We start from the raw sequence: 10,355 nt of genomic DNA, 5'->3' as shown, positions 1-10,355 counted from the left end.
CATCTTGTGTCTTATCTCTGAATTTTGCACACTCCCCTGAAAAGCTATTCTCCCCCCGGCCTCAACCTGGTGAACTCCTACTAATTCTTCAAAACCCAACTGAACAATGACCCCACCCCCTCTGTTTGCACCTCAGTGACAACATTTGTACTTTATTGACATTATCTGTGGGTATATGTGTGTGCACGTCTGTGGTGTCAGCCTTCATTGTGCTCGGATGGCCTATACCAATCAATTACTAGTAATGCTTGCTGAATGAATTAAAATGAAATTGGTGTGTTATAACTTCTGTGCTTTTGACCTAACAATAGCATCATTCTGGCTATGTTTTGATGATTTGTGTTTTTGATAAGCCGATGTGGGTGCAACGTCTTACAAATAGGCCAATAGTTTGATTGACTGTTTTGTCAAAAGTTGGGACACTTGCAATCACGGCTTTCCAGCAGCGAGAATTCATTTTTCTGTCTGAGTTAAGTTCCTAATAGGGAACAAGAATGAACATGGGGACGCAGCTGTGCTGTTTTGAAAGTTCAATCCTTAATTTTACTTCTTTTTCTTTCCTGAAGGATGTACGCTGTTGCTCCTGCCTGTGCTCGGGTCCAGTCCCAGGCCTGCCTGGCGCTGCCCTGCGCTGCACAATGCTGACCCCTGAAGCCTGCATCTCAGGCTCTTGTCTCAACTGATGGCAGCTCGGCTCAGCTCACGGCAAGCCCAGGAGGGGCCTGGAGGGCAGACAGAAGGGAGAAGCCGGGGTGCCTGTCCCCCCGCCCCTCTGCTTCCATCAACCGCCTCTCCTCCAGCTCCTCCGTGCCTCTAAGCCTCCATGAGACCCCTGCGTCCTTATTCCCCTCTTTTGAGCGCTCTGAGTGCACGGGGCCGTCACATTGCCTCCTCCCTCTGTGCCTCCACCTCGGATGGCAGTGACGTCCTGCTGTGGCTAACCTCTGCGTCACCTCATGAATGAGTTCTCTTTTGTTGTGAAACAAACGACCCAAAACTTAATGGCTTAATACAACTACCATTTATTTGTAGCTCACAATTCAAGAGGTAGCAATTTAGACTGGGACCAGCTAGGCAATTCTCCTGCTGGTCCTGGCTGGGCACGCTCATGCGTCTAAGATCAGCTGCCAAGTCCCCAGGGAGCTCTGCTTTGGAAGCTGGCCGGCTGTCATCTGGGGCAATGGTGAGTCCATGTGCCTCTCACATCAGCCAACAGTCTAGCGCGGCACATTCAGTTGGCAGCTGGTTCCAAGACAGAGAAGCCAAATGGGAAAACTTCTTGAGGCTCAAGCTTGGAACTCAGCGGCATAGGAAGATCTGCCCAGACTCAAGAGGTCAAGCAATAGACTCCATTTCTTGATGAGAGAGGAATTGGTGGCCATCTTTGAACTCTACCACACCTTACCATCTTCTCCTTCATCACCAAGTTCCTGGTACATTTCCTCCGTGATGACCACTGGAAGTCATTCCTGTTTGTCTAGTTAGACCTGTGTGTGTGTTTGAATGTGTTTGGGAGATAGGAGGTAAGGAACCCAGGAAAAATCTATTCCTATCGGGGTCCCCTTGGGGTTCTGTCATAAATATCTCCTGCCCAGGCTTTTTTAGAATTAGTCAATATGACAATACAGAGGTGTCCAAATTCAGCAAAGATGAGTCAAGTGTCACCATGTGGCAGGCACAGTGCTAGGTCCCGTGGGCTGTGTGGGGTGGAGGAGGCGGTACACAGAGTGCGGAAGGCATGGTGGGTTGTAAGTGGTACCTGAGGAGCCAGGGATAAGGGGTTTGGTAAGAATAGGAGGAAGAGGAGGAGGAGGAGGATGAGGAGGAGGAGGAGGAGGAGGAGGTGGAGGAGGAAGGGGAGGAGGATGGCCAGTATGATGATCATACAGCTCAGAGCCTGGTGGGGAGTGGTAAATACTCGGGTGAGAGTTTTCTTGTCTGTCTCTGCAGCCTAGAAAGTAAGATGCATGAATGCCCACACCTAGCGTGTGCTCACCACTGCCTCTCCATTGTTAACTAGAGGCCAGCACCCAGTAACTGGGGAACAAAACCTTTCTTAAGCGCATGCGTGAAAGGTGTGTACATGGCGCTACCAGTGCAGAGGGGAAAGAAGTCAATTCTGAGAACGGGGCAACACTTCATGAAAACAGATGACTTCCCACGTTTAGACTGAGAAACAGTTGTCAAATGTTGGCAGCAGGGAAGGGACTGACAGGAGGCCGAAGGATCAGCATGAGCAATGCCAAGGGGTGTGGGAGTGGGTTCGCCTCCCAGGATCACCTGCTTTAATCATCACTGTATGCAGCCCCCACAGGCTGCTTCTCTGAGCCCACCTCCCCGAGTACTCAGGAGATGATCTGGGGTCTCCGCTGCTCAGATTTGGCAAAGGACACTGCCACCGACCTTCAGGTTTGGGAAAAGCCCTCCTCAGTACAGGTGGAGGCAACTCTGCATGGATGGGCACAACGTGCGTTTGGATAACTTTCTCCTTGTGATTTGGGTGTTTTTGAATGTGTGCCCAGAGGCTCCTGCAACAAATCCCTTTTTAGAAGCTAAACAAACACACAGGGAGAGGGGAAAAAAGCCAGAAGCAACGGACGTGCCTCCCAGGGGAGCTTGGTTGACAGGGAAGACATCTGGACCCTGAGAGGAGAGGAATTCTGTCAAGAGAGAGCTCAGCTCAAAGCCCTTCAGTGAGTCACACTCCCTGCTTCTCCGGCAGGGAAATGAGCCAGCCCTCTCTGTGTTTCTGCCTGGGACCCCAGACAAGGCCAAAGAGAGCCCCACGCAGGGCAGCACTATTAGTCAGAAGAGCTGTCACCTCCTGCAGTAGGCCAGGCAGGAGCTGAGGTCAACTACAGGAGGAGAAGCTGCAGTCTTTGCTGTGATGCTGGCCCTTCAAGTTCAAGGCAATTCAGATGTAAAGTCCTCAACCCTCAGGCTTCAGCCGTAGAGTGAGGCTCCACTTCTCTGCCAGCTCATGCTGCCCAACCCTGTTACTCCCTACGAGTGTTCCTAACTCACTGCCCTTCCGGTTTTCTGTAGGTTAGATTCAAACCGGGGTTCCAGTCTTATAGCGTGGTTGGGGAAAGTGTGTGAGCTGATGTTTGTAAAATAACTTGCCATGAGGCTCACATGCAGTAAGCATTCAATAAATGTTACCTGTTATGAGCTGAAATGTGTCCCCCAAAATTCGAATGTTAAAGGCCTAACCCCAGGACCTCAGAATGTGACTGTATTTGGAGATAGGGCCTCTAAAGAAGTGAATCAGTTAGAAAGAGGCTGTTGGGGGGGGCGGGGGGCTTGACCCAACACGCTGGTCTCCTTATAAGGACAGGGAATTCGGGGACACACACAGGAATGGCCATGTACAACCCAAACTTGCTCACACCTGCACTTTGGACCACCTGCCTTCAGAACTGTGAGGAAATGTTTCTGTTGAAGCCAGCAGTGTGTGGCATTTTGTTACAGCAGCCCAGGCAGACAAATATACAACCTATTGTTGTTATTTTTACACCCAGATGCAAAACTGAGCACCAAGGCGCCCTTGATTTCCATACTGATACAGGCTCCAGACCAATTGTGCAAAGGAAGCCAGCTGTACCGAGGACGCTAAAAGCCCCATTCCCTTCTGCCCTGCTACACTGGCTGGCTGGCCGCTGGGACTGCCACTGTGTGACTCATGCCGTTTCTGGTTTCAGTGTGGGGTGCAGATCTCTGTAGAGACCAGATGACAGTTGCTATGAGTCAACAGCAGGGAAGTCCCTGAGGTGGGGAGAACTGCTCCACTCCCCAGCTCCCAGCTCCTGCAGACATGCTAAGAGCACATCACCCCAAATAATGAAGTTCTCCCCTGGTTTCCAAATGAACATGATTGCCCTCCCATCACCCTCTTGAAGGTCAGAAAGTCAGATTTCATAAAGGCTGCTACAGATGGTTTTAAACTAGTCCCTTCAGAATCCCACAATTAACACCTAATTACATGTCCTCACCAATTAGTGAAGGACTTGCCTGTTCTGGCGATGGCTGAGTGACCAAAAATCCATAATCTAAACAAAACATGTCTGCTCTCCCTTCTCCCCCAACACCCTACTCCTTTAATAAAGTTACTTAACCTCTGACCCTGGTGAATTATCTATCTGCAAGACAGTGCCGACAACACCTGTTGTCTGAAGGATCAAATGAGGTCATTCATTCATTTAACCAATATTTACCACATGACCTACCAAGCACTCATTGTTGTCATTCATCAGATACTCACTGTACACCTGCTCCCTGCCAGCCCTCTGGGATCCGGCACTGAAGAATAGTGAGGAGGTCTCAGGTCTCACAGACCTTACCTTCTCCCAGGGAGACAAAGAGCAAGTAGATCAGGGCTGGGGAACACCCGGCCCACGAGCCGGGTAAGGCCCGAAAAATCATTTGGTCCGACCCTGCCAAGGCTTTGGGGTGAGTTGATGAAATGTATGACCAAATATAGCAGGTTCATTTTTAAGTCGATAATTCTGTACGGCCGGCGAATGATGTTATAAATATCCACATGGCCCTTGGCAGAAAAAAAGGGTCCCCACCTCTGAAGTAGGCAAACAAGATGACTTCAGGCGGGACCTGCTACACTGGAAACAGTGCAGTAATGACATGGCAACCACCAGGCGAGGTTAGAGACAGCTTGTCACAGAAGGCCTTCTCCTCAGGCCTGCATGGTAAGTTGGATGTGGGAGGACCTGGGGAAAGAAAACGTTATCAGAAGGAGGTACAGGAGACTACAGGTGCAGAGGTTCTGGAAGGAAGGATGTATTTAAGGGCCAGAAAAGAACGGAAGGGCCATGGGAGAGAAGGGCAGGGTCCAGGAGAGACTGGCGCGGTGGGCAGAGGCCAGCTGGCAGAGGTTCCTCTGGGACATGGGAAGCTGGATCTTCCTGTGGTGGAAAGCAGACCAAGGAACTGAAAGACCAGTAACTTACCCTGAGTTCGGACAGGGCGGGTGTTTGAAGATGGTCTGAGATCAGTCAGGGCCGCCCTGGCTGTGGCCAGGACTGCACATCGGAGTCATCCAGGATCTTTAAACAAACACTGATGTCTAGACCCCACCCCTGCCAGTTCTGATATAATTGGGCTGGGCAGCAACCCGGGCAGTGGGGTTTGTTTGTCTGTTTTTAAGCTCTCTGAGGATTCCAATGGGCAGCCGAGGTTGAGACCACAGGAATAAGAAGCCACTGGAAGAGGATTGTAAGCAGAATGGCCTGATCTGGATTCTCCCTAAAGGAACTCAATCACACTGTAACCCATGATGTTCCCCTAGCAGTGCCCCATACGTAGTTGATTCCTGGTGTTCAATTCCTTCCCTCCCATATCCTCTGATCTTTCAGAAATCTGGAACTGCTGGGCACTGCAGAGAGAAAGTATTCGAGGGAATTATGTTACGGGGTCTGCCTCCATCAGGACTGTTTCCTGCCTCTGTCCTTGGAATTGCTCAGCCATCCCCCGGCCCTGGAGGCTCACTGCTGTGCTTCTGACAGCCCCGAGGACCCCAGCCCCCAGCGGAGCAGCTCCGAGGAACATTCAGAAGCAACTTGGTGACTTTATTTTGATAAAATACAATAATTACCATGCCTAGCAGCTGTTGCTATTTAAAATAAGAAAAACCTGGGCCTGAATTTAAACTGTTTTTGGTAAAGCATGTGCCCCACCAATCTGGTGCAACAAAATCAGACATTATGAAATCCTCAGAAGTGGAGCTTGTTACAGGAAGTTAAGATGCAAATCATATTTTGCTTCAAATGAGCCCGATGAATGCATAATTTTCCACAAAGAAATGCTTTTGTGTCAGGATCCTTTTGCCAAGAACCGAAGTTTCAGGCTGCAGCTGTTAGCGGTGTCTGATTGTCCATTTCAAACTGCAGGCAGTTCTGTTTGCCTAAGGAGGATGTGGAGCAAAGACAGGAAGAGCTACTCTCATCAATTGTCTTCCAGAATATTCTCTATGAGATCAGCCTGTATTTCCCAACGACCATACTTATGCTCGGAATTTACAGACCAAACCCCAAGGCAAGTCACCAGCTATTCCCAACGTTCCATCCATTCAGAAGAGGCTGTTTTTCCTCTCCCCCCAGGACTTTCTCTGACCTTGGGGTCATTAACTCTATTTGTCAGGAGCCTTTTGATTCCATGTGGAAGAAACCCAATTCAAATTAAATAAACACACCAAAAACAAGGCAGGAGAGGAATTATTTGTCCCTGAAACTGGAAAGTCCAGACATGATCTGGCTCCAGTACACGGGATGTGTGTTGAAGGGGACAGGAGAAGAAACTGGCCACAGACAAGTAAAAGGATGCTTGAGTGGTTCTGAGGGTGTAACACCTGCTCCACGGACTTGCCAGGCACCAGGTCCAGGCCGCGTGGTTTTCTCCAGGTGCAGACCCTAGAAATGGCACATTGAGAGATTTGGATTGAGTCAGCTTGAGAGGAATGGAAAAGAGAGAGAAGTTGTCCAGGCTCAGGGGTGTATTTAAAAGACACAGATGGGATGTGAGGCAGAGAAGAAAAAGAAGTCGGAAAGAGGAGGTTAAGACGGGAAGGGGCCCGGCCAGCATGGCTCAGTGGTTGAGCATCGACCTATGAACCAGGAGGTCACGGTTCAATTCCCAGTCAGGGCACTTGGCTTGGTTGCGGCCTCAATCCCACACATCCCCAGTAGAGGACGTGCAGGAGGTAGCTAATCAATGATTCTCTCAACACTGGTGTTTCTATCTCTCCCTCTCCCTTCCTCTCTGAAATCAATTTAAAATATATATATATTTTTTTAAAAAGACGGGAAGGGGTGAGTAAAACAGGAGAACTAAGTAACTGGAGGTGTGAGCGGGATAGAAGGACAAGAGATGGGGAACTGCCACAAGATGTGGGGCTGTGGGGAGAGAGATGGACAAAGGTCTATTGCGTGATGTACCCGCCTCTCCACCACTGTCTGGAGACCCTTCAATAAGCACGGCCGTATTTGTGCTCTCTGGGGAAGGAGGAGTGTTGCTTTTACTCATGGTGCTATGCTGAGAAATGGGCTTGGGGAAACCTGGCTTTACTCTGTTTCCAATCTGGTGGCTCTGAGTGTGAGGTATGGTAAGCTAATGTTTACAACAAGCGTGTAACAAGGCCAGGGGTTACTGCAAGTCGCCTTGTGGATGGAGCTGGATCTGAGCCACAAATCCATTGGAGGTTGGTCCTCCTATGACTCCTGGACAGTCCCAGGGGCCCTGATCAGTTATAGCCATTTCTCCACACACCCTCTCTCAAGCCCTCACCAGAGGTTGCTTCACCCTCTAACATCCCGACTCACAGCCAAGAATGGGATTAACACAGAGAAAGCAGAGCCCAGAGGTGAGAGGGCGGCTGGGAACCTGATACTGTCTCACCGCAGTGCCTGAGTAAAATACCCCTGAACTCTTCACTGACACGAGCCAACGTCTTATTTTTAAGCCCGTTTGCTTGGTTTCCCTGCCTGTTATGATGGAAAAGATCCTTAGAAATATACATACCCCAACCCCCCCGCCCCCTCGCCCTCCCTGAAGAAACTCTCAGGCTAAACTTTCCTGCCTCAACAGTAAACTCTCCCCACACCCGTCACCTCACCTGGGAGTTGTGAGGTGAGGTGACGGGTGTGGGGAGAGTGATGTACCCGCCTCTCCACCACTGTCTGGTGGAGACTAATGGGAATAAAATCCCAGTGATTTCAAATGTTGTCTCCTTCTCTGGGGTCTCCCAAAGGCCAGCAGGGTCACTGAGTCACCCTGGTACCATCCAACTAGCAATTTACCAGCCACAATGAGGTGGGGACTCCAGGCTCTACTCTGGGGGTAGTGGTTCGTCATTGCTTTCAATCCCAGCAATGCCAGCAGAAGTCTAAACTGCCCCTGGCCAGCAGGGGCCACCTCCAGAGTGTGTCCTTTGCCCAAAGAATGGCCAGGGACACCTAGCACGTGGTGAGACACTTCCCTCTGTGCCTCTGGAGTTCTCAAAACGAGGCAGGTGGCGGGTAGGAGAGGCCAGGGGAAGGTCAAGGGGGGGAAAAGGAGACATACGTAATACTCTTTGTAATACTTTAAGCAATAAAACAAAATTTTAATAAATATATCAGATGGTAGGCTTTAGGGCAAGAAATGTGATCAGAAATATAGAAAACAAAACAAAAGAAACAAGGCAGGTGTCTCCCACACTAGGTGGGCTGCCCCCCACGGGGCAAAGGCGCTCTTCCATGAGGCTCCCCAATAGCATCGCTCCGGGGGTTAGGATTACAACACATGAACTTGGGGGGACAGGACTCTTCCTGGTACAGCAGTAGCTATCATGCCCCCCAAACATCCAGAGAGCACGGTGGACGTGCTCCTTATGTTTCAGTGCGACCAGAACCATCTTCCTCTCAAGTCAATGAAAAGGCCTTTTTCTTTGTTGCTGTTACCAGAAATCGGAATACAATACTATATTGTCCTGCGTGGGTAAACATGCTCTTCATGTGGGACTGGGAATGGATAAAATAGGAGACAAGAACAGGTATTGAGAAGTTTTTTTTCTTCCCATTTTCATTTGTGTGAGGATTTTTAATGCAAAGCGGGGACAAGCATTCGTGCAAGTCAAAATGTGTAGCGAGCAATTCTACAATAATCGCAAATATGCCACTTAAGTACCTTCTAACCCAGGCCAGCATCTGGATTGTTTAAACAAGTACATTTCTTTCTTTGTTTTTTAGTAGGAGATGAAGTTTATTTCTAATTTAGAGATAAAACATAATTTCAAGGAGATGCCAGACTCAGAGAGCAGTCTGCCTGCTGCACGGTATTCACTGCCACTCTCCTGCCTTCGATCGGAGAGTACGAAGGACTAGAGATGCACCCATGAAGAGCATTGAAACAGGATTTTAAGAGTTGCCATTATCAAAGAGTAATGAGTAAACACTTTTAATACTCACAGAGACCAGAGGAGAATGCACCGCATTCAGTAAAACACATTCTAGATCAGTGGTTCTCAACCTTCCTAATGCTAAGACCCTTTCATACAGTTCCTCATGTTGTGGTGACCCCCAATTTCATTGTTACAAATTGAACATAATTAAAGCATAGTGATTAATCACAAAAACAATATGTAATTACATATGTGTTTTCCGATGGTCTTAGGCGACCCCTGTGAAAGGTCGTTTGACCCCCAAAGCGGTCATGACCCACAGGTTGAGAACCGCTGCTCTAGATGCTACGGCTGCCCACCCAAACCCCTTAGTTGGACATGAAGCCAGCCCAGCTTCCCTGGTGCCGGCTGCTCACGTGGCCCAGTGGTGCAGACGGCCCTCCTCCAATCACGGCATCTGAAGCAGGGACCCTCCTCACAGCCCACAGCTCCGGATGTTGTAGCACTTTAATTGGGTTGTAAATTCCACTCATTCACCTTCTAAAAAGAAAAGCAAGTCACTCTACAGGGAAGCACATCTTTTTAATGTACTTCTCTGCGGTTCCCGCGGATTTGTTATTACAATCGAGCGGAGTGGATGCATTGACACTGTTTCTGATGCTGGGTGTCCGGCTAAAATGGAAATCTGGTGCAGCAGCTCTGAGGTGGGCCTGGGCGGTCATGACTTCAGGCCAGACGCTGCTGCTGCTGCTGCTGCCGCTGCCGGCCGGGAGACCGCACTTGGAGGTGAGGGCTTGTAATTATCAAACCCACGGCCAGTGTGTGGCCTCGGGAATGAAGGTCGGGGTCTTCCGACGCTTCCTCTCGTTACCTTTCAGCTGCACTGCACAGACTTTAATATTTAATAAGGTCACCACAAAATCCATCATCCACACCGACACGTTTTTTGAAGTAAAAGGGAGCACCAATGACAATTGCCAGGCGCATCGCAGGACTGTCCAGGACAAACAGGGACTTACGGCTACCCTGGCTTTCACAGAAGTGGAGATTACCTCCCAATGAACAAACTAGTTAGCATTTATTGTAAACCTCTTGGGAAGAAGGGCACACTTCCTCCAAGAGCACGGCAATCTGAAATGTTTGCAATCGCCAGAGGTTGTTGGGAGGGTAAATAAAGACTGAGGATAAGAGGCACACATTTAATTTAAGTAGCTGTTGAAAAGGCTATTGATAAAGTTCTCCAGTAAATGCTGCTAAAGATGAGTCAGCAGAGGATGGGAGGGATGTTCTTTCATGATGGGATGCTGACTTAGAGCCCAGAAAACAAAGGCGAGGGATACACAGGCACTTATCTACCCTAGGGTGGGTGGCCAGCCCGCCGCAGCGCCTGCCCGCCCGCCAGAGAAAGGACCAGAGATGGGACTGGCGGTAAGGAGCCAAGAATGCACACTTGGCTTAAAATGAG

At 49.4% G+C, this 10,355-nt stretch overlaps 1 long non-coding RNA gene across 1 annotated transcript; it reads right to left on the bottom strand.

Moving 5' to 3' along the window:
• Window positions 1-1,010: 1,010 nt before the first annotated feature.
• Window positions 1,011-6,170, bottom strand: LOC107183093. Its single transcript, XR_001513868.1, has 2 exons — window positions 4,572-6,170; window positions 1,011-1,242 (listed from the first exon to the last, which is right to left on the bottom strand). It is a non-coding gene; the product is annotated as an uncharacterized LOC107183093 (long non-coding RNA).
• Between the last annotated feature and the right edge of the window lie 4,185 nt (window positions 6,171-10,355).

The sequence above is a fragment of the Myotis davidii genome, unplaced genomic scaffold, assembly GCF_000327345.1.
Source record: "Myotis davidii unplaced genomic scaffold, ASM32734v1 scaffold150, whole genome shotgun sequence".
Classification (NCBI taxonomy): domain Eukaryota; kingdom Metazoa; phylum Chordata; class Mammalia; order Chiroptera; family Vespertilionidae; genus Myotis; species Myotis davidii.
Note: the sequence above shows the minus strand (reverse complement) of the source record. Positions and strands in the feature narration are given on the sequence as shown.